This window comes from Lissotriton helveticus, chromosome 11 (genome assembly GCF_964261635.1).
Source record: "Lissotriton helveticus chromosome 11, aLisHel1.1, whole genome shotgun sequence".
NCBI classification, from domain to species: domain Eukaryota; kingdom Metazoa; phylum Chordata; class Amphibia; order Caudata; family Salamandridae; genus Lissotriton; species Lissotriton helveticus.
This window is the reverse complement of record NC_136072.1, coordinates 47,866,934-47,892,486: the sequence shown is the minus strand read 5'-3', so window position 1 is coordinate 47,892,486 and position 25,553 is coordinate 47,866,934. Positions and strand designations below refer to the sequence as shown.

General features: G+C 45.4%; 1 pseudogene; it reads right to left on the bottom strand.

Annotated features, from left to right (window-relative positions):
• Nucleotides 1-1,232: 1,232 nt before the first annotated feature.
• On the bottom strand, nucleotides 1,233-25,018 carry LOC144790704 (endoplasmin pseudogene; annotated as a pseudogene).
• Between the last annotated feature and the right edge of the window lie 535 nt (nucleotides 25,019-25,553).

The following is a 25,553-nucleotide window of genomic DNA, read 5'->3' as shown; positions in this document are numbered from 1 at the left end:
AAAGACCTGGCTGTTCGATCAGTAGAGGCCCCCACCTTCCCCCTCCAGTGCCTTGAGACCCTCTCGGGTATGTAGTGCGCTTAACAAATGACTGATTGATTGAAGACTGTGGCGTGTGGTTTTGTTGCCTTTGAGCAAAGCGTTTCCAAGCACAAGTGTGTGCTTTAATGAGTAGCTAAAGTTTATTAGCCAAAAAACTATTTGTTTGTTCTCCAAGTTGTTGAGTTTGTGAGCAGTTTTGCAAGCATTTCAAATTTGGTAGATTGGCAAGCATATGCCATACAGGAAAAAACACTAAGGGCCCCATTACGATGGCGGGCAGACTTTGTCTCCGCCATGGAAAGGCACACACACCGCCAGCATCATAATGTGGATGGCGGTGCCCACCATATTGTGGGCCTTTTCCGTCCGGCTGGCAATCGTGCGGATTGCCGACCGGCAGTAAAGCGGCGGACGGACTTCCCGTCTGCCGCGGTACTCCCGCCATGGTAATATGGTGGGGGTAAATGTAGTTGTGATGGCGGGTGGATCGCCACCACAGTCCGGGTGGTGGCGATCCACCCGCCATCATAATAGACCCTATGTGCCTCGCTTCAACTTAATTAGAACAGATCCTGTCTGGAATAGTTTACTTTGGTAAAAAACATACCCACAGCTCATAATATTGATAATATTCCAATGACGCGTGTTGTGTGACGATTGAAGACTCACAACGGCCACATGTTTAGTTTACTTTTTCTTCAGCGTATATTGTTTATCAAAACCTGAAAATGTTTTTAATGCACATGTGCCTGATTTGCGTCTGAGGTATTTTTGGCACAAGATGTTAACACTGCTGGCATCCCACCTCAGTAACATTCCTGTGTTGTTGACACTTTTGTGAAGAAGGTTTTGGATTGTGCGCAGCTGGAAGCCCTGGGTCGGAAATAAGGATGTTTTAAGACTTGTAAGCCTATACCGCTATACGTATATCTAGCTTGACCTAAAAAGGCACTGTGTGTTAGTCATTGTAAGGACGTGTTATGATCAGCCATCTAGCGCAGGCACCATTCGAGACCAGGCCCTAGTACAGTCACCCGAGAAACCTTTTAAAACACATACTCAAATATGTCAGTGAGTAAGAAACATAACGGCAGTGCACCATTAAAAGGATTTGCAGTCATAAATAGTTCAAATTTACATTCTAGTGGAATGTTTAAAAAAAAAACTCGAAAAATCATTCCCCACCCCAACATTTTACAGTGAAACCGTATCCATAGACCCCTGCCCCCTCCCACCAAGACACTCAAAATTCCAACGGAGAGTTCAGCATTTACAATTCATCCTTCACATCTGTGGATTCCTGTGCATCTTTGTCTGGTTTGGAGTCTGTCCGCTCATCGCCTTCTGCTTCCATGTCCAATTCTTCTTCTTCATCATCATCATCTGGTTCTCTATCATCTGCTGGCTCCTCTTCAGGCTCCTCCTCAACCTTTGCATCAAGGTCTATGTTTAAGCTGAGCCGAAGCATTCTTTCAATTCGATCTCCGTATTCTTTGGTGTCTTGCAACTGATAGCCAGATCTTATTGTTGCAGTTTCAAAAAGGACCACAGCAAGGTCTGACACAGTCTGGTCATCTTCATTTTCCTTGACGCGCCTGAGAATATCCTTGATTAGAGGATGTCTGGAATTCACTTCTAAGGTCTTCTTCTGGCTAGCATAGTAATTTGTGGATATTCCGGGCCCGATTCACAAAACTAACTTAAGACAAAATCCTAAACTTGATACTTATGGTGTTCACAGAAGTTAGGATTTTGTCTTAAGTTTGTCTTAAGACAAACTTAAGACAGACTTAAGACCAACTTAAGACAGACATAAGACAGACTTGTCTTAAGTCTGTCTTAAGTCGGTCTTAAGTTTGTCTTAAGACAAACTTAAGACAAAATCCTAACTTCTGTGAATACCATAAGTAGTAAGTTTAGGATCTTGTCTTAAGTTAGTTCTGTGAATCGGGCCCGTCCTTCCCAGTCTGATAGGCCTGTGCTTTCAAGATGCGTTCCATATTTCCAAACCATCCGTATTGACTTGCCACAAGAGCACAGGGAGAGTCAGTTAAGCGCTGAGAAAGGATGGCTTTTTCAATCTTGTCTTTAAGAGCCTTATCCTTCATCCAGTTAAGAAGGAGTTCATACTCCTTCTCTAAAGCTTCATGTGCCTCTTTGGTTTTCTCACTTTCATCAAACTTTATACCTTCCTTCACAACATTCTGGAATCGCTTTCCATCAAACTCTGGTAGGGCCTGGATGCAGTATTCGTCAACAGGCTCAATTAGAAAGATGACTTCATAACCCTTCTTCAGAAGGCGTTCAACGAAGGGAGAAGATTCCGCCTCCTTCCTGCTGGTTCCAGCCATGAAATAGATTTTGTCCTGTTTTTCCTTCATGCGCTCTACATACTGCTCCAGACTAGTGAGTTCACTACAATGTGAAGATTGGAATCGTAGCAATTTGGCTAGACGGGTTCGGTTGGAGTGGTCCTCAATCACACCCAGCTTCACATTAGTACCAAACTCTTTCCAGAACTTCTTGTTGTATTTGTCTTCAGCAATCTTTTTGATCATGTCTAGAGTTTTACGCACCAGCTTCTTTCTAAAGACCTTAAGCAGTTTGTGCTGCTGCAAAGTTTCGCGAGAGACTTTTAGAGGCAGGTCATCTGAATCCACCACGCCTTTGATGAAATTAAGGTACTTTGGCATCATATCGTGGAAGTCATCAGTAATGAATACTCTGCGGACATACAGCTTAATGAAGTCACTTTTTTTAGAGCCATATTCATCAAAGAGGCCACGAGGGGCAACACTGGGAATAAAAAGGATTGATTTGAAGGTGACCTCTCCTTCCGCAGTGAAGTGGATGTGGCCCATAGGGTCATCGCTTTCCTTTGAAAATGATTTGTAGAAGGTTGTATATACGTCTTCTTCTACTTCCTTAGCTGGTCGTTGCCAAATTGGTTTGATATCATTCATGAGTTCCCCATCCCAGATAGTCTTCTCAACCTTTTTTGTTTTCGGCTTCTTTTCCTCATCTTCCTCTTCAACTGCAGCTTCTTCGTCAGTATCTTCTTTGTCTTTAGCTTCCTCCTCTTCGTCAATAGGCTCCTCCACGGTCTCAGTCTTGCTGCTCCATACATATATGGGAAAGTTGATGAACTGAGAGTATTTCTTAACAAGGTTTTTAACAGTCTCTAGTTCCAGATAGTCAGAGACCTCTTCCTTCAAGACAAGGGTGATAGTAGTGCCTCTTCCCAAAGTGCAGCCATGACCCTGTGCCCTGTGTTATTTTTGCATTTGTCACCCGAGTGGGATGGGTATGCTTAGACGTGAGTCCCATGCTCTCCACACCACTGGAGTCGAGCTATCCTGGCTGAAGACGGCTGATAGCCAGAAACCGGTCCTAGGATGCTTGATTCCGGTCCAGGAAAGACATGGCTTGGCAGTTCGGGCTGGACTGTTCCCATGATGCACAGGGTCAAGGCTGATTTGCATATGGCCATGTCTGAACTGGGGTGGTGTGGAGTGCAAAAAAACGATGGATTTAGGCCCAGATCTCTTTGCTGAGGTAAGTGTATGACATTGTTCTGCATTCTGTCCATCAACTGTTATTTTTGCATTTGTCACCCCGAGTGGGATGGGTATGCTCAGACGTGAGTCCCATGCTCTCCACATCACTGGAGTCGAGCTATGCTGACTGAAGACGGCAAATAGCCAGAAACCGGAGGATGCTTGATTCCGGTCCAGGAAAGACATGGCTTGGCAGTTCGGGCTGGACTGTTCCCTTGTGGCACAGGGTCAAGGCTGATTTGCATATGGCCATGTCTGAACTGGGGTGGTGTGGAGTGCAAAAAAACGATGGATTTAGGCCCAGATCTCTGTACTGTGGTGAATGTATGACATTGTTCTGCATTCTGTCCATCAACTGTTATTTTTGCATTAACCATTTAGCAAGCAGCAAAGAAGAGCGACTGATGGATTGAACCAATGGGAAGGCAGCAAGCAGACATAAATCCTTTTCAAGTCCTTTCACCCTACTACAGGTTATCTGGACAGTGCATGCACTGTCTAGGCTCGACCTAAAAACGGTCCATGTACGGGTTTCAAAAACGTTTTGGAAGCACTGGTATGAATGGTAAAATTCAGGGGCCAAAACAAATATGACATATAAGAAACTGAAGTACACTAAAATAAAATAATTAAAAGTAAATCTAAAAAAAAAATTGGAATTAGCATTAGCGGGAAAGGTATGCGGAAGGGTGCCATTGTTTAAGTTGTGTGCAATTGACAGCAAATAACACAAATTTGTTAGTTGTAAATCCTGAAATAGTAGCAATAATAAGGGTATGACGATGAAGAGATTAAAAATAAAGTAAAACTTAGCTTCGCGAACAAATGGCAGATGAATAAAAACCATCAGTACCTAAAAAGATAGGAAAAGACATGCGAGGCTGTCTCTGGTGTTGCCTAGTCGTTTCTCCCCCGTGGCAAGGGGTGTTTAACCCCTTCGCTGCGGGGGTAACTCCCCCACTGTGCAGGCGGTCAGGGGGGTCTGCGGCACCGCGGTGCTCGTGACGAGTCCAGCTCGTCATGAGTCACAGTGGAGCTGTGCTCATGATGATCTGGGCTCATCACGACCCCGCCCACTGATTAATTCACCCGCACAGGCGAGGAATCAATTGTGCGTGGGCGGCGCGTAGCCGTTATGACAAGCCCAGCTCATCATGAGTACTGCTCCACTGTGACTCATGACGAGTCGGGCTCGTCACGAGCACCGAAGGAGTTAAATTCAATAAGTGTGTTCTTGTTCTGAGTTGTTTACTGTTTACAGGCGTTCTTTATATAATTGTGTAGTGACCAAAATTGTGCTATTTCGCTCCTGCTGTAGCTATTAAGCCTTGCCCCCTATAATTTAATTCACACTCTAGTGCTTCCACTGTCCCTTCCCTTCTAGACACATCCATCCACACAGTAGAGTGGGGAACAGAGTGTAAAACTATGCCAGAGGCACTTGGGCCCTCGGTAGGAGTCCACTGTGAACTTCTGGGAGGATACTGGGGCCGGAATAAACAAGTAAAAGGTGATTATGAGTTATTTCCTCTGCAATGGGGAATAACACCTGGACCTGGAATAACAATGTTTAGTTCCAAATATTTTTACCCTTCTGGAGGTAATAGTGGGCCCAATCCACCCACATTAACCTCCTACTTGCAGCAGGTGGGAAATGGCGCCGGGGCTTTGGGCCAGATGGACGCCATTCCGTTTAGCAGGTTGCATATTGCGATTTTTTGCGACTCGCGAAAAGGAATGTACTAATCTGTCTTCAGACACATTTAGCGCTTCCCTATGTGGTCGCAAATGACCCGCCTCATCAATATTCGTGAAACAGGTAGCAATTTGCGATACATCGGGAATGGCCTACAATCACAGGGATAGTGGCCTGCTGGGAACAGCAGACTGCCATGTCTGTGACTGCTTTTTAAATACAGCATTTTTGTTTTTATGAAATGCAACACGTTTTACTGAAAGGAAAACAGGTTGCGTTTTAAAGAAAAAATAAGTTTTCTTTTTATTTCTTAAGGGCAGAAAAAATATTTCCGCTGCCAAACTCAAAGGGCAAGGGGCCCCATTGGGACCCATTTCCTATCTGCGACGGGCTTACTACCAATTTGAAATTGGTGGTAACTGAGATTGTTTCGCGACTTGACATCCCTCTGCGACTTGCCCTTCGCACTCCGCTTCCTAATAGCGACTTGCAAACTCTATTTTGCGATTCAGTAATAGGATACACTCGAAAATAGGGTTTGTACATGCTACAGCCCGAATTTCCTTTTGCGACCGCTAAAAACAGTCGTACATCTGGCTCTTTTTAGTCCTTGGGCTGTGGAGGCGGGGGCAGAGAATGGTGGGAGGGTAGAGGGCCTTTAACTCCAGGTTAGGGGAGCTTAATCTGTTTCCCCCATGCTGCTGTAAGCAGTGGGGCTAGGACTATTTTAATAGTGAAGGTGATGTAATCGAAGTTGTCACTGAAAGCATAGTGAAACATCCAAGCATTACACAGAACAAGTGCTACAGATAAGCATGCTAATTCGATAGGTGAGTGGAAGGGAGCGATATGTGCAGTATATATGACTAAAGCATGGCGTGGCCGGTCACTGCCATTTACAAAGAGCACTTTTCGATTGAAATGGACACTTGAAATGGCCACAAAATTTGCATAAGACAAGCAGTATTATTAGGGCCTTATTTACTCATATTTGACATAGGTCAGCTCCGCAAGCTTTCTTGCTGCGCCGCCCTACGTCAAAAGAAAAAGGAAGGAATGTGTTGTATCTATGAGCTTCGGCGCATTCCTGTACTCTTTCACAGTGATGGTGCACAAATGGCTGCCATGCATTTATTTTATTTATTTATTGATTTTTTCAGTTTATAGAGCACGGCAGCTACCACAAAAAAGGGTTTCCCCGCGCTAACGGAGACAAGAGCCACAAACACTGGATCATAGATTATTGATTAAACAGCCAGGTTTTAATTGCTTTCCGAAAACGGCCATAGCAGCTTTCAGCGCGGATGTCCAGAGGGAGGGAGTTCCAAAGCCTGGGACCCATAGAGGCGAAGGACCTCCCGCCAATCCTTGAGAGTCTGACCTTAGGCACACAGAAAAGTTCTTGGGTGGACGACCGCAGTGTGCGTGTTGGGGAGTATGTCTTGACCAGTGATTTCAGATATCTTGGCGCCGTGCCTGCTTTAATTTTGTACATATAGCTTAGGGCTTTAAACTTCACACGGCTCTCCCCTCTGAGTCAGTGAATGTCTCTAAGACGCTCTGCAATAGGTTCGTATCTTTTGCAGCCGCAGAGTAGACGCGCCGCGGCGTTCTGAACCATTTGGAGGCGCCTGGTGACTGCCTTGGTGGCCCCCAGGTAGAGTATATTTCCATAATCAATGCATCAACGCAGGCCCCCTTGCATCATGGTGCAAGGGTGTCTGCGTAGACAGCAGGTTGTTGTTTTCGTGGGGGAAGAGACGCCTTCCTTCACAAACACAGCCCAACAAAACAACAAAGGCGTAGGTTTTCGATGCATCCCCAGGTTCACATCATGTTGTAAATCTGGGAATTTGTCAAAAGCCATGCGTGTTATGTGGGAACATCCAGGGTAACTCTCAAGGGCGGCCTCACCATTGAAATGTGAGGCAACGCAGCGACTTGCGCTACATTGCCTCACACTATATCTACCAGGCCATGAAAAGCCACGCAGGGTATGGATAAGCCTAGTGTGCCGCCGGAATTGTCATAAAAAGTTACGTTCCCGCGGCACACTGGGCTCGTAAATAAGCCGTACAGTGTTCAACATATAAGATGAAACGATAACTTTTGGAAATCGAGTTTTAGCATATGTTTATTAAATGCTAATCAAGTAAGTAAAGTGTCAGATATGCTTTGATATTGTTAACATTTTTGTTGGCATCACACTTCAGAATTACAAAAAAAACAACATGCCTCATTTTTACTTTCTTTACTGTTGATGTACTTAAATTTGAATGTGTGAAGAAACATTTGGCATCCTATAGCCTATCCTTTCAAGCTCCTTCTACCCCTTCAAGATTGTCACTTGGTTCACGTTTCAAATGTCCCTCACCTTGAGTTAGAGGAAGAAAAAGTAACCCCCATGTTAAAAACACAAAAGGAGCAATTTGTCAGAAGACTTATTTAACCTCTGTATTTGAATGAAAGCACCTGCAACCAGTGGTGTTGCAAGCGGGGTTTGTGGGGGCAGTCCACTCCGGCCGGCATGAGTTTTGGGGGCGGCAGCCTCCCTTGTTCTTACCTGCGGCCGCGCAAGGTGGCAAAATTGGAATGGATTGCCAGCACCCCCAGCTCTTACAGCCGCCACGGGGCGGCTAAGGCTGGGACAGAAAAAAAAGTGCGACGCAACTCCAGCAATGCTCAGGGGCGGCCTATTCCTAAAATGCTGCGTTACTCCTTATACCTGCTTCAAGCAGGCGTACGGTTTTGACGCATCGGCGTCGTAAAAGTGACTCTGAAGTCTTGTAGATTTCTCTGCAACAGGTTAACGAGGCTTTCTTGCGATGGAACGCTCACCCTGTATACATTATACCTGACGTAGGTATAATGTGGCGCAGGGCTTTACGACGTGACGCATCTCCCCAAATGCATCAAGTTGTAAGTATGTCGCAACTTACAATGCCACTGTGTCGTAAGGGGCCTGTAAATCTGCCCCCAGGTCTGGAATTCTCGGGTCAAGAGTGTGTGGGGCTGACAATTCTTGTCTTGGAGGCACTAGAAAACTTGCAGTTGCTCGGAGTAGTATCTTTCGCCTTGGGGTACTGGTCTGGACAACTAGTAAAGATGGCCTTAGAGTACACCTTGTCCTGTCAAGCCTATGCTATGGATGGTGGCCAATCACCTGCCACACTCATCTCAATAGCCTGGAGGCCTAAGTGCCGGGTGTGCAAATCTATATCTGAACTTAGGTCAAACTTGAATCCAAGAATAAACTGGCATTTCCCAGGCCTTTGTGACTGAGATTTGTAATCAATTTGTAATCTTGTTTCTACTAGAACTTTGCTTGCAGAGAGCTGGATTTTAGGAGTGCCAAGCACTATCCCATGGTTTTGTTGTTCTATGAGTACAATTCATTTTTATGGGGTCAAGTCTCGGGAAAGGGAGAATCCTGTTACCATATATTTAGCCAATAACATTAAGGAAAGGGCTTGAGAAACTAACCTCAGTTCTGTTAATTTATTCAAATATCAAAATATTGATTACAGAAAGCCAAAAAGGTTAGTTAATCAATCAAGGGAATTAGCATAAACGAATCATAAGAAAAGGCATAAACTAGCCCTCTCTATGTATCAAGCAGACTGACATAAGGTCTGTCTCTATCAAAGCCCAAAGCTAAGTCTGGCTGCATCTCAGCTCTAAACTTCACTCACCTAAAGCTTAAAGTAAAATGCATAAAAGTATTGACTTTTCCTCAAATAACACATCTATTATAATGTTTTAGACAAAGATAGAACACAATTTTTATAGCATATTACATAAATCGGCAGTACTGAAATGTTATGTATTGTATATATTTATTGTATATATATATATAAACCATGCCCAACAATCAAACTATTAATTTTATTAACATCTACTTCCATGTGATTTTTATTGGACAATAGGTCCACACGTTGTGGGTGCACAGCAGAATAAAAATTAATTTGAAACTTCACACAATAAGCTGCTTCTACACATTTAATAACAGTGGACATAACCTTGAATCTTGGAAAGTTTTCTTCCTTGACTGGGGAAGTAACTTACATTTAGAAGTTGAGAGAAAGACACCATAAACTGCAGCTGGACTTAAATGTTTTTCTGAAACAGAATAAAAACATGAACATGCAAGGCTCATGCACAAATAAACAAGCTCCCTTTTAAATGCTGCAGCTGCACCCTAATGAGGCCTAGTCATGCTAGCTAAAGCCAACCTAAATTAGACACAATATTTTGTCTCTTACACTCGGCCTCTACCATAGCTTCACCCAGACCTACTGATACTTCTTCCAAGATGTTCACTTAAAAATGTGGGCAAATCCTTTTTCTCGCTTCCAAGCACCCACTGCACACCACCACACGCCAACACAATCACCGTCCACCTCTCCAACCAATCTGTATGGGGAACATCCGTTACCACGCGGTTTTTACACCGCACTACCATTACAACGCGGGCTTTACAACGCAAGTCGTTACCACGACTTGCGCTGGAGGGCACTCTAGGCTAAGGAATAGTAGATTTACTATTCCAACACCTTCCCTACTGTACGTAGGCTGGAGTTGGAATAATAAATCTTACTATTCCTAAATCCAGCACCCTACAGCGCAAGTCGTGGTAACGGCTTGCGTTGTAAAGTCCGCGTTGTAATGGCACGCGGGGTAAAAGCCCGCGTTTTATTGACATACAACCATCTATATAAACTACCCCTCTGCAGCTGTGGACTCCATTCAGTCCTAGTAACCCGGGCTTCACCTCTAGTCAATGAAGGGGAAACTTTGGGCTGTCGCCGGGCTCAACATGACTATGACACTCCGCACCACCCCACGCCACCACAGCTGCCATCCATCAGTCTAGATAAAGTACCCCTCTGTGGATGTGGAGGGAGGGTGAGGACTTCCTTCAGTCCTAGAAGCCCCGCCTGCATCTCCAGTCAAATAGTGCCAACATTGGCAACGTCCCCACCCACAATCTGAGCATGCATGAATAAATAAATACACAAGACAACTTTTGTTATGGGAAAACATTGCTGCAGGTTTATTCCATACAAAAGTAGACATTAAGGTGGGTTATCTTACGGACGATCCAAGGGCAGGCAGCTGTACCAACCTATGCTGCCCCGCCCGCCTGATGAACCAACCACTGTGGGGAACCCAATCAGTGCTACACCTTTTGGGTGATCCTCCTCCGGATCACGTGACCCGTTGGTCCTTTATTACTCACGCCCTTTTCAGGGCGGAGCATAGCAAGGCAAACCCCCGGTTGGTCATGCCCCCAACCGCTCGAAGGACTAAAGGGCCGCCGTTGGGTTTTTCCAGGAACCTGCCCTGAGGAGTGTCTGGCACAAAGAGGACGCCAGAGAGGTGGGGGGAGGTATAAGTACCCTCCACCGACCTCTGTGCGCCGGAACTGACGCGTCTAGCGCACCAAAGCGAAGGACTCCTTCCCTGAGTCCAACCCTTAGACCAGTAGGGGTGGCGTTTGTGCCCAAATGGCACTAAAGGGCCGCCCTTTTAGGTGGCCCCCTACGGGGCCACGGGCAGCTGCAAAAGTGAAACTGTTGGGCGCCGCAGGCTCAACATGACTGGCACACCCCCCTTCCACCCCTCCGCCCCTCCAGAAAAGGAAGGTCTGCTCAGAAAAAACAAAAACACTTCCCCAAAATGGGTCAGGGATGATATTGGCATTTGGACCGACAGATTCACCACCACTATGGAGCGCAGAAAGACTAGACCTATGCAGGCCGTGCTATGTGCACGGCCGCGATACGCTGTTCGGAGAACAAATGGTTTTAAGTAGATGATTTGCAGGGAAGTTGAGGCTGCAGATGAAGGGGAGAAGTGCTCCACTCCACAATGGCAGCCATTTATTACCCAGGTAGCCCCTAAGCTTGGGAGGCAGCGATACTGACAGGTACAGCCCGGGTGGCCCTCGGTATTAGAGTGAGGCAAATGCTACCAGCGGCCATGATAGCCCTATAGCAGGGCCTCAGCGGCGTCTCTGGCCTCACCATGTCTTCTTCACACAGAATGTCCATGGAGGGCATGTGCGCGGGGAGCCCGTGTCATCTCAACGTCCTGTTCAGCATTCCCAGACACCTCACACTAATACTCAGACTTTTGGCGCTTCAGACTGTACAACGGCGTCCACCTAAATTCCAGTGGTCAATGAACATGTTCTGTATGTAGGGCTTTAAGTGGGCCGGGTCTCACCGGGTCTGAGCTCCGGCAGTTTTTTTAAAGGGGGGCTCGAAACGGGTCTCTATCGGGCTCTGTTTTATGCCCTGGCTCAGGCGGTCTGTTTTTTTCCGACTGCAGTGACCGCAGGCGCATCATGTGCGCTGCTCACACCGCTCACTTCTCACTAGTGGAGAAGTTACGGCATGACGTCATGCCAGGTGAGTGTTGTAGGGGAAGAGAAATCCTTTAAAGAGTCATTTTCTCTCTGGATTTCCCTTCTCTTTTTTTAAACTCAGGAGCAGCAACATTGTCCTGGTGTCACCAGGGCTTTAAGCGGAAGCTTTTTCAATAATATATGCAAGCCATAGTTGCTGCTTATTTATCTTATACAACTAACAACCATTGACAAAGCCAATAGTCCTGCCTTCTTGTAGGTATGATATTACTTGTTGTATCATATATATGGATCCATTGACATAAATAACAATATACAAGTAGGGCGGCGCACTATGCTAAGGACAGATTTTTAGCATACGTGTTTTTAAGCCACGCCCTTAATTACATTGGCCACTCCCCTTTGAGAAACGCCCCCAGTTTTTTCATCCCACTTAAAGCCCTGTCTGTATGGACCGACACTCTTGGAATACTACCTCATCCTCTCTCCCATCCCAGCATGCACTCAGTCCCCTGACGCACTCCTGCTCAGGCTGCCACAATTCTCCTCACGCATCTCACTTCCGGCCACAACTCCTGCCTCATTTCAAATAGCACATAATGCTCAAACTCCCTACAGAAGGTGGAGAAAGCCATTTGCAACCCCATTTGCATGCATGGTATCAGTACGGGAAACATTCTTTACAACGCAACTTTTACCACGCAGTGCCTTTACGACACAACTTTTACAACGCAAACCATTACAACGCATTGCGCTGGGGGGCGCTCTAGGATAGGGAATAGGTTTCATTTACAGTCCAACACCTTCCCTACTATCCACGGGGACTGGAGTTGGAATAGTAAATTAAACTATTCACTATCCAGCGCCCCAAAGCACTATGCGTTGTAATGGTATGCGTTGTAAAAACCGCGTTGTAAAAGCATGCGTGGTAAAAGCATGCGTTGTAACGTCATACATACTATCAGTACACAATACCTTGCAATGCATGGACCCCTCACTGCCCATGCATTGCTGGGAAAGCTCTCCTTGCCCTGATGTCACTGCTCCACCACAGATATTTCCCAAAGATGTGCACAAGCAAAGTTCATATAAATCATGAATGACAATTCACCCAAAGGCTGCTCTGGCTAAAAATCAGTGGATGAGGGGAGCTTAACTTGTGTCTCATTACTACAGACAGGTAACACTCTCTCTAGGCCAGACCTAATGGCCAACTTAGCTAGATCTGGACCTGTCTTTGATAGGGTGAATCTGCTTGATTGGGTGTGATCAGCAGAGATCATTACATCATTCAGCCCCCCCCCCAAAAATGTGACTTTGCTTTAATTGGTAATAGACGTGTTTTTGTTCTGTAGTTGCTACTTAGGTCTTCATTATGATGTCGGTCGGACAGCAACTGACGACCTGTCGGTTGCGGTCCGACCGACATCTAGTGCCACGGTCTGACCGTCGTATTATGATGCGTGGCGGTCTGAGGCAGCGTGCGGAGGGACTGACCGACGATTCCGACCGGCTCAAGGAGCCTTTACGAACGTTCGTCGGAAAGGATTTCCCTACAATGCCTGTTCAAGCACCGCCGTAGGGATTACGATGTCCATTTCAGACAGCCTCTCTTTGGCGGCCCGACCGCCATAGAAAGGCTGTCGGATAAGGAGTTTGTGGGCCCCTAGCAGGGCCCTGTCCCCCCACGGCCTCTGCTATGAGTTCTGGGGGCACCCGTCGTGCCCCCCAAACATTCATGCACCGTGTGGCAGGCACCGCATAATGCCTACCACACACACATGGATGTTTAAAAAGTGTATTTTTCCCCTTGCGGCTTGTACTGCAGCCCGCAGCACAAGCCGCAATAGAAAATACGCACTTTCCGACCGTCGTGAAGGCGAGCGCATCCTAATTTGGGAAGCGGGACCGCCGACTCCTTGTCCGGCGGTCCTGTGTCCGGCACACGCGTCCGACCGCCATCGTAATGAGGCCCTTAATGTTTTTATTTATTACAGGCCTCAAGTCTTAGCTTCTTTTAGGGCAGGCTGGTTTTGATAATGGGTATTAAAATATTTCGCATTTTCATTACCTTTCTAAATATTATAATGTGTTCACCAGCTCGCCTGTCACACCTAAAGGACTGGCACATTAATTATGGTTACTGGGCTGTTCTGTCTATTTTCTATTTCATTAACTCTCTTTGGAGTTTATTACCCTTCCCTCCTGCCCATTCTTGTCGTATAATTAATTTTCTTTCACAAACCGGAATAAAATAAAAAAACACACCAGAAGAAAGGAACCAGACAAAGACAAATGTCAAAAACGTCCCCAAGGAACTGAAAATATATTTCTGCTGACATCAGCAGCATAGGTGGATGATGGGCAGTCAGACTGCCCCTTAGCTTGTGGTATTTGCAGAACCTGCAGAATTCCGGGGGCCCCGGATTGACCCCCTGAATAAACGAGGTCAGTTTTTCTCTTATATCTGATTGGATTGAGAAAAAAAGAGATTTCCTCAAATATTGGGTTCAATTGGGGCCACCGTATGTGAAAAAGAATAACGACACGTTACAGATGCTCCAGATGTTGGCAGATACAATTTAAAAGATTTTTTTTATAAAGTGACATTTAGGAGGACTCGAAAGACAACAAAGGAACCCCCTGGTGGAAAGGATGGTTTGGTAAAATTACAGAAAATGTGACATTTTCTTACAAGGACACACCTGGGGAAAAAGCATTTTTCAATAAAACACTGTTCCTATGTCTCATGACAAAATGTTTCTAAATAGCGCTTTATTCTGCACTTCTGACATTTCTAAGTGCTATAAATAAATGCTGCTGCCGCTCGCTTTAATAGTGTTCAACCTACCGACGTAAGAAGAGATGGAGGGCGGAGCTTACTTTCCTGGGATTTGAATGTGCGGCCTGCTGATAGCAACAGATGTCAGCGGTGAGCGATTAACAGAGAGATCTTGAGTGCTACACATAGAGAGTACCTAGGGGCCTCATTTATGAAAAGTGACGCATCGCTGCGAGAAAACAGCAATGCATCACTTTTCATTGCTCCCTCCTTGCGACCCCAATGATGCGTTATATTTACAATATGACGCATCATTGCGCAAGGAGTTACAGATACGTCAGTATTTCTGACGTATCTGTAAGCGCAAAAGTGACGCATTGCTGGAGTGTGTCACAAAAGTGACGCAACTCTAAAAATGCGTCCTTTCACATGGGGCAAGCCCCATGTGAAAGGGCCTGCGTCAGTCTTACGCCTGCTGTGAGGCAGGCGCAAGATTTTGACGCAACGGCGTCCTAGAAGTGACGCAGTGAAATCTCATAGATTTCACTGCGTCACTTCTATGACCCTTTCTTGCGTCAATACGCCCCCCTTGCATACATTATACCTGGCGCAGGTATAATGTGGCGCAGGGGTTTACAAAGTGACGCATCTACCTAGATGAGTCACTTTGTAAATATGGCGCAACAAGGCGCATTTTTTACGCCACTGGTGCGTCACAAAAAGTGATGCACCGGCGGCGTAAAAGTGGCGCGCGGCCTCATAAATGAGCCCCCTAGGTCGGGGGATAACCCTGCAGGCTTCTTAGTAAAATACATTCACAGAAAAGGTATTAATTGCTGAGAAAAAAAAACAAGAATTTTAAATATTTATCTTAAGAATGGGAAAAATAGTACAGCAGCCGCAATTCCAATTAAAATGTATTATTATGTTGTCCGTGGATGCATTCTTGGTTTAATTTTGTAGCTATTAATCATTTCTCATGGGTTACTACACTTCTAAGAGCTATTATATATCATTTGGCCTCCAGGGTGTTTTTCCACTGAAGTGAACACAGTTGCTTCTGCAGACCTCGTTATTCTTTTTCGCATGTTGATCCCTGACACTTCTGCAACACAGGACTGCTTTTTGTTGAATTTATTTAAATCTGCATCACTTTTTGAACGAGGATGCCTGAAAGACAAAGCATAGGGCTTTTGAGTTTGGAGGGCCTGACACTCGGTTACAAATGTGCGGGGTGGTACCCTGCTCGCCATACCCTCGGTCATATTCTGAGTCGTCATACAGTCAGTTTCCAGCAGCAGCACCCCGCTGGCTCCGACATCTGAAAACTTACTGAGCAATGTCAAACACTCGCCCTAAATCCATCCTTCTTTTGCTCCCCATGCAATTCTATTTTGGAGCCGGCCATATACAAATCAGCCTTGACCCTGCACCCAATGGGAACAGTCCATCCCGAACTGCCAAGCCAGGTACTCCCTGGACCGGAATCAAGCATCCTAGGACCGGTTTCAGGGTTTCACCCCTCATCAGCCAGGATAGCTTGACTCCAGTGGCATGGAGAGCACGGGACCCACCTCCGGGCATACCCTTCCCACTCAGGGTAGCAAATGCAAAAAGAACAATGGATGAACGGAATGCTGAACAATGTCAAACACTGACCCCCAGTACAGAGATCTGGATTTAAATCCATAATTTTCTTGTTTGCTCACCGATACCCCAGTTTTGACCCAGCCATATGCAAATCAGTCTCGACCCTGTGTCCCATGGGAACAGTCCAGCCCGAACTGCCAGACTAGGTCCTCCCTGAACCGCACAGAAGCCTCCTAGGACCGGTTTCGGGGCATCACCCCTCATCCGGGCTGAAGACGGCTGGAATGCCAGAAACCGGTCCTCGGAAGCTTGTTTCCGGTCCAGGGAAGGCATGGCTTGGCAGTTCGGTCTGGACTGTTCCCATGAGGCACAGGGTCAGACTGATTTGCATATAGCCATGTCTGAACTGGGGTGGCAGATTGGGCTAAAGAACAGTGATGGATCAAACCCAGATCTTTTGACTGGATGTGAGTGTTTGATTGGTTCAGATGCTCCGTCCATCACCACCCCCTTTTGTACCGCTTTGGCCGCCATAAGTATGGCAGGGTATGCTCAGACGTGAGTCCCTTGCTCACTTTGCCACTGGATGCAAGCAAGCCGGGCTGAAGACGGCTGGAATGCCAGAAACCGGTCCTCGGAAGCTTGTTTCCGGTCCAGGGAAGGCATGGCTTGGCAGTTCAGGCTGGACTGTTCCCATGAGGCACAGGGTCAGACTGATTTGCATATAGCCATGTCTGAACTGGGGTGGCCGAGTGGGCTAAAGAACGGTGATGGATCAAACCCAGATCTTTTGACTGGGTGTGAGTGTTTGATTGGTTTAGATGCTCCGTCCATCACCACCCCCTTTTGTATCACCCCTCATCAGCCAGGATAGCCTGACATCAGTAGCATGGTGAGCACAGGACCCACGTCTGGGCAGACCCGTCCCACTTGAGGTGACAAACGCAAAAACAACAATTGATGCATGCTGGTTTCCGGTCCAGGGAGGACCTGACCTGGTGGTTCGGGTTGGACTGTTCACATGGGGAACAGGGTCAAGACTGGTTTGAATATGGCAAGGGCCAAACTGGAATGGCATGGTGAGCAAAAAAAAGATGGATTTAGGCCCAGATCTCTGACTGGGGAGAGTGATTGACAACATTCAGCATTCCATCCATCAAATGTTCTTCTTGCAGGAGTATGGACATCAGATAGCCGGGCCTATTTAGAGCGGACAGTCTGCTATCATTTTTCTGGTCGGTCCATCACCACAAGGAAAAACCTGGCAGTCAAGGACAGATAAAAAAAAAAAGTTCCCCAAGTCCTGGGAGGATACTCCTAGAGAGGGGTGGTCATTCGCTTTTTGTTTTTCAGAAACAATCCCCAATTTTGTGAATTATTTTGGAAATTTGTCGAAAGCAGAAGTGTTTGGCATGCAGCCGTCTACAAAACAGTGGAAAAGAAAGACACTTTCAGAGGAGGGGTGCCCATGGTGGTGGCTTTGCTGGAGGCTCAGTGATCACTGGGGCTGGTTTGGTGGGAGGGAGTCCAGCATGTGTGGTGGTGGAGATGACCACCGCCACCCTGATGGATGGCAGGCTGCCCACCGCGGGTCAAAATCAGGACCACCGCAGTCATGGTGGAGAAGTACATAGTAATATATGTATTTATCCCATCCATAAATCTCTGCCATGCATGAATGAGAAATGTGTGGCCTTATACTCATGTTTATGGATGAAAGTAGCTTTGTCAATAAGTCACTATAAACTCATGCAACAGGCAGAATTTCAAGCACCACAGTTGGGGAAGAGTCGCCACAGCCATAGAAGTTTCACAGATTTTTCAAGTGTAAAACCGCCCTTGCCTTGTCTGGACATAAAGTCATAAGCAAGGCTCTCATTACAGATAAATACAGACAGAAAACAATGTGTTTCCAGTCTGTATTTATTTTTAAAAGTGGAAAAAGATAGAAAATGTTGCATCTTTTCAGTGACTCTCCTTGTTGCTGTTCTTGAATTCCCATCCAATAGTTGTGCAGATTGAGAGCATGTGGGCCCAAAAACACATTACATTTCCTTAAATAACTGCATATCTTAACATATTTTTGTGCTATTATGCAAATATTTTCATACGGCTCTATATTTTATTTTATTTGGCTGCTAAATGTGCTAAAATTGGACAGGGATCAAAGTATGAGTCACATTTATTGGCTAAATAAATGTGGATAGATGCGAGTTACTGCTTCATTTATTCACAAAACACTAAAAAAATATGAATGAATACAAATATAATGGCCAAAAAGTAAATATGGATAAATACAGATAGAAATGTAAAGAAAAAAACAAAGAAAACCCAGGAGCCCTAGTTACAAGGCACAAAGCTGCTTTCTGCTTAGCCCGGCTCCAGCCACCATCAAGCCCCATGAAACCTAGCCCCTTGGCATCAAAATGTAAAGTTTGTTGTGCTCTGTGTTTGTGGCTGGCGAACACACATCTTCAACACAAAATACACAACCATAGTCAAAAAAAGATCTCGTGAAGAAGGTCAGAGGCTGCCCTTGGGATGCACTCATTGGATCAACAATTGTAAACAGCATGGACTCCCACCAGAGCCACCTCTTTTAAAGTGAAAGTACTCAGTTCTACAATGTGCTATTCGTGGTTCCCATGGCAACACCATCAGCATCACTTTTGAGGATATCCCCATCATCCAGTCAATGAAAAGATGTTTCAAGGTTAAAACATACCAGGAAGGAGGCAACACTTCTAGTTTATAGCTCACTGAAGAGATAGTACAATATATGGAGGACTTTATTTAGAAACATGCCATTCACATTTTTCCTATTCCACAGATTGTTATTAGATTGTCCTTGAATGCAAATGTTTGAATGCTAGTAAAAGGCTTAAGCTGGAGGGAAGCTGCCCCTGTTTCAGTTGTGACAGCTTCCTGCACCGAAGGATGGTCCATGGTGATGTGGGTGACGCACAGGGATTCAAAGACTGCTTCTGATCAGCTCCCCAAGGAAATTATAACTGTGGATCCCTTAAGTGATAAGGTTTATTTGAAGTCATCGCCTGAAGCCTCTATCAGTGCTCTAGAAATAATGTGGTTGATAACAGCTAATAAAGGAGCAAGCTTGATCCCAGCACCATCTGATTATTATTAGGGGTGGGCGGAATTTTAATTCCACAGGAGGAATTGGAGGAATTTGGTGATTCCGCATTACTCTTGTAACGTGGGAATTCTGATTAAATTCTGTCACTCCACAGGCGAGATTAATATGCAGTGGTTTTTAATTTAACAGGAATCTAAGAGGGAGATGTACCTTTGTGTTTAAAAACCACTGCAGATAAAGTTAAATCTGCAGTGTTTTTTAACCCCTCCGCTGCGCCGAACGTTCCGCGCTGGTGCGGAACGTTCTATTGCGCGGGCGGGGCCGGAACGTTCAGCGGACGTGCGCAGCACTACCGAGGTAGTGCACGTGACATCCGCTGAACGTGCACCGCACTGAAGGGGTTAAACATTGGGGGACTGCAGTGGCATAACAAAAGCCCCCGCAGGCTCCACGGTGTGGGGGGTCCCAAGTTCCAGGGGGCCCCCTTCGGCTCTGTGCACAGGTGGCGGCTAACAGCACGTGACTGGGTCCAGAGGATGGGGGTCCCCTCCAAGGACTTTGCAGGCGTACCCCTCAAGTTTCATTACCCCGCTGAGGGACTGCTTCCTCTTCAAGCCCTGACTGAACCACTTCCCAGCAGTTCATAACCCTCGGTGCCCAAACATACTTATGTAAGGGCACCAAGGGTTATGCACTGCACTGCATACCCCTTGGTAGCCTTACATACGTACATAAGGGCATTGAGAGGTATGCACTGCACTGCATACCCTGTGGTAGCCTTACATAAGTGCATAAGGGCACTGAGAGGTATGCACTGCACTGCATACCCCTTGGTAGCCTTACATAAGTGCATAAGGGCACTGAGAGGTATGCAATGCTCTGCATACCCTTTGGTAGCCTTACATAAGTGCATAAGGACACTGAGAGGTATGCACTGCACTGCATATCCCTTGGTAGCCTTACATAAGTGCATAAGGGCACTGAGAGGTATGCACTGCACTGCATACCCCTTGGTAGCCTTACATAAGTGCATAAGGGCACTGAGAGGTATGCAATGCTCTGCATACCCCTTGGTAGCCTTACATAAGTACATAAGGGCACTGAGAGGTATGCACTGCACTGCATACCCTGTGGTAGCCTTACATAAGTGCATAAGGGCACTGAGAGGTATGCAATGCTCTGCATACCCCTTGGTAGCCTTACATAAGTACATAAGGGCACTAAGAGGTATGCAATGCTCTGCATACCCCTTGGTAGCATTACATAAGTACATAAGGGCACTGAGAGGTGTGCACTGCACTGCATACCCTGTGGTAGCCTTACATAAGTGCATAAGGGCACTGAGAGGTATGCAATGCTCTGCATACCCCTTGGTAGCCTTACATAAGTACATAAGGGCACTGAGAGGTATGCAATGCTCTGCATACCCCTTGGTAGCCTTACATAAGAACATAAGGGCACTGAGAGGTATGCACTGCACTGCACTGCATACCCCGTGGTAGCCTTACATAAGTGCATAAGGACACTGAGAGGTATGCAATGCTCTGCATACCCCTTGGTAGCCTTACAAAAGTACATAAGGGCCCTAGAGGTATGCACTGCAGTGCATACCGTTTCGTAGCCTAACATAAGTACATAAGAGCACTGAGAGGTATGCACTGCACTGCATACCCCTTGGTAGCCTTGCATAAGTACATAAGGGCACTGGTAGATATACACTGCAGTGCAAACCCCTTGGTGCCCTCACAAAAATGTAAGGGTGCTGAGCGGTATGCACTGGAATGGATATCCCTCGGCACCCCTTCGTACTTATGTAGAGGGATATGCCCTGCATATTGCGCTCATTTCTTAGTGCATAATGCTTTCTCACAGCCATTTTTGGAAGCAAAGGTGCATTTTGTATTAAGTAAATAGGGCCATATGCCCACCCCTTTGTGGAATTCTGCAGAATGAAACTGTGATTATTCCGTCCAGCCCTACTTAATATTCTGATAAGCAACCCCAAATTCTTTAGGAGTTAATGGAAAAAGAAAGGGCTCCAATCCAATATGGAGCATAGAGTTGTTCCAAGATTTATTGGGAGAAGTATTGCAGAAGGCGGTCCATGGCCAAACCATATCAATCGATGACAATTTGTACCAATATAAAGAAGTTTTCATTTTCCCACCCTTGAAAATCAAAATACGATATAAAAACTTGCAAAGTGCACTCCATCAATTGTATTCTATTTTATAAATTTGAAATCAGTCCTTACAGCCTGCCTTGGGGAGAGATGGAACATTGGCAAACAATATGTTTTACACACCGGTTCTCAAGATGATATAATTGCACCCTTTTATCTAAAGCACTGAGGTCAGCACTTTACGAAGCTAGTGGCCATCTTTTCTCTAGAAAGGCACCCAACAGCGGAGATATTGACACGGCTCCACACTCTTGATCAGCATTCAAGAATTCAGTGGTAACCGCCAATGAATGTGTTGGAAGCGACTTAAAAAAAACTCTGCCCAGCCCAAAGAAACTGAACCTTTCAGATATAAAGGCCTGATTTAGAGTTTGGCTGATGGGTTACTCCATCACAAACGTGATGGATATGATGTCCACAGAATTACAAGTGCTATTGGATATGGTGCACTTGTAATACGGTGGAAGGGATATCCATCATTACTAGTTTTAATTAGGCCTGGGCAGAAAACTACGCTACGCTGGCATAGTTTGCGCAACTACGTGCTATGCGAATTGCACGTAGCACAGTCCAAAAACGCATAGCGTAGTTGGCATTTTTTGCTGGCTCGCGGTCCTCAACGTCAAGTTGGCAACCGCCAGCGAGCAAAATGACATCCCGGCAAGACTTTTTCCTCGTTCGTGATCAGCAACATCAAGTTGCCGATCGCGAGCGTGGAAAATAAACCTCCCGGCGAAATTCTCAACACGGAGAGGTCAGGTTTCTCATTGCGAGTGGTCGCGTATGCTCACGACCGCTGGCGATGAAAAAGTACCAGTCCGCGTTGAGAAAGCTGCCGCTCGAGTAAAAATCTACTCGAGCGGCAGAAAACAACCGCTTGCACTGTGCAAGATGCCGTTTGCAATGTTGGCACAGTGTGGAAAAGCATCCGGCACTGTGCAATCATTGCAAACAGCATTTCCCTACTGCACTACGCAGTTTGCGTAGTGCTACGCGTAGCTCGCGTAGTGTGAAGTGCACTTCACGTAGCTACGCGTAGCGCTACTTTTGCAAACTATGCCCAGGGTTAGTTATAATCTAAAGAATTGAAGCTTACACACATGCTTGCCAAAGACCATTCGGCACAGGAATGCATTTGTTTAATGTTCATTCAAGATCCACCTGAGCCCAATTGGAGATGTGTAACACAAACAAGAAGGAAAGAGCACCCCGAGGAAGGTCCCAAAGTTTTAATTTGTTCTGTTGGTCAAATCAAAGGCTGTCTGGAAGTCAATGAAGTGACAAGATAAAGCCCATGTTGACTCCAGGACCCCCAGAGTAGAACAAGGGTCAGTGGTAAATTAACCTCCCTTCAATCCATATGAGAATGGGATCCCAAATTCATCTAATGTAGGAACTTAAAGTCTTCAGAAACTGCAGATGGCAAAATTCTCAGGCTCACTGTTAAAACATGCCTCACTAGCCACAAGGAGTTTCTGCTGTCCCCTGGTTAGATAATCTCACACATCACCCTTCAGTTCTTGATTTCGTGATTGCATTTTTACGCGTATAAATCATGCTAAGTTAATGTATTTTAATAAATTCATACGATATCTTTCCAAATCAATATCTTGGAATTTAGATGCTGGCCCACCTCTTGATTGCAATTATCTGTTCGTCCATTAAGAGGTTGATTTAAGTGGCTGGCATTCTCAGCACCTTCAAACAGGAACACACAAAGTGTTTCACATTCAGGGTGGGGAAATGGCCTTTCAAGTACAAGGCTCTGCCCTTTTGACTGAACACAGCTTCCTTGGTCCTCTTCATCAAGTCTATGATACAAGTGACAGCTTTCTGCATCTGCAGAAAGTCAACTGCTACCCCCCCCCCAATGATTTCCCCATCAGTGCTCTCTATGATGCATCAGTCAAAGTCAGAGAGACTGCCTGGGCTTATCGGGAAACAACCTTTACAACGCAACTTTTACAACGCACTACCATTACAACGAAACTTTTACAACGCAACATCCATTACAACGCATGCATTTACAACGCAACCATTACAACGCATGACACTACAACGCACACCACTACAACGCATGCCATTAAAACTCAGTCATTACAACGCATACCATTACAACGCATAACATTACCATCCAACATTTACCCTACTGTTGCACCCCCTGGAGTTAGAATAGTAATTTTTACCCCTACACTATCCAACACTTACCCTACTGTTGCACCCCCTGGAGTTAGAATAGTAATTTTTACCCCTACACTATCCAATACTTACCAAACATGCAATAAAATGTAATGCGTTGTAATGGTATGCGTTGTAAAGGTATTATGCGTTGTAATGGAATGCGTTGTAAATGTAGTTTTTACAATTTCGTTCTAATGGCATGCGTTGTAATGGAATGCGTTGTAATGGATGTTGCGTTGTAAAAAATGCGTTGTAAAGGTGTGCGTTGTAAAAGTGTGCGTTGTAACGTCATACATCCGGGCTTATCACCGGCCCTTAGGATCCTGTTTGGTATTAGGTTCTCAGTGAGAGGCCAGAAATCCTTGCTGACACCATGGAAACAGATTACGTTGTCAGTGGCCATTCTGGTGACTTAGAAACTCTTCAGTCTCCTGGAGAGAGTGGCAGCCATCAAGTAACTCATCATGGTCAAGACCATCCGCTTAGTTGTTCCAGAGCAGTGATACTCAAAGTACGGCCCGGGGGCCACATGCGGCCCTCCTGACCTTTGCATGCAGCCCCCTGGTCAAGAGGCTGCTGTTCACTTGACTCAGCACTAGCATTAAACAGTTGCTGACTTAACAGTCAAGCCTATATTTAAAGGTTCATTGCAATTAAAGAAAGGAAGTAACTAGGGAGTCCTGCACCACTTATCTTTAGGAACACCTTCATTATCAAAGACATCATGCAGCAAAAGTGTACAAATTCGATAAAATCTCTTTAAAATTCAAACAGTGTGCATTTCATGAATATGTAGAACCATTTCCCCTTAGTACATCAGATTATATCAGTACATTGAAAAGTATTTTTAAAGGGATAAATATGAATTTAGAAACATTTATTCTTCCCCCACACTGACAACAATGCCTGTAGTAAACTAAGAGGCACGTCAGTCGTTAGGTACACACTTTGGGTGGCCAGGGTTCCAATTCCACATGAACAACATTATAATTTATTAAAAATCAAACACAAGAGGTGGTTTTGGAGGATGTATGACATTACAACGCATGCTTTTACCATGCATGCCTTTACAACGTGGTTTTTACAACGCATGCTGTTACAACGCATAGCGCTTTGGGGTGCTGGATAGTGAATAGTTTAATTTACTATTCCAACTGCAGTCCCCATGGACACTAGGGAAGGTGTTGGATAGTAAATTAAACTTATTCCCTATCCTAGAGCGCCCCCCAGCGCAATGCGTTGTAATGGTTTGCGTTGTAAAAGTTGTATCGTAAAGGCACTGCGTGGTAAAAGTTGTGTTGTAAAGGATGTTTCCCGGTTTTGGACAACACACATCCTGAAGTCGTGTATTTCGAGCTAGTCACATAATTGTTAATGGAGAAAAAGGAGGAAAAGTGAAATAAAACAATTGGCCAGGATCACACTATTTGTTAAAGAGGGGATGCTGGTATTAATCCCAAGTTTTCTGGTTTCACATTGTGCAATTCAGTCACTACATGTATGGTTTGCTTACCCGATACCCATGTTACGCCCCAGCGACTGCTTTTATTTTAAAACTAATAAATATAGTCACATTACAGCACAGTCCGCTTTATAGAGGCCACACTTGTTTAATTATTTAATATACGGCGCGGTCTGCTTTCACTTTAGCGGTCGCTTCTATTTAATTATTCAATTACCACGGTGAAAGCGCTTTACGTGCTTTGACTTTAATGTTGGCCGCGTCCCTTTGTTTAAACTCTGCTCACTGTAACCTGATTATGCAAGCGGCGTCTAAGAAAAGGGGCGTGGCCACCATTTAAATGGTCTCGCATTTGGAAGAGTTTGAGCTCTTGGCATTAAAAATAACAATGCCTTTTATACAAGTGTTCCTTTTAAAAACACATAAATAAAATGCATGGTCATTGACAATGCAAATAGTTTCAATGATCGCAAATGCGAGACCTATTGCATTGAAAATGCTTGTTTCTTTCTCCTGATGCGGAACATCATTGGTGAAAAGAATTTGTGACCCCAAAATGTTGGATAACGGTATTGAAACACTGCAACTATTAGCCTG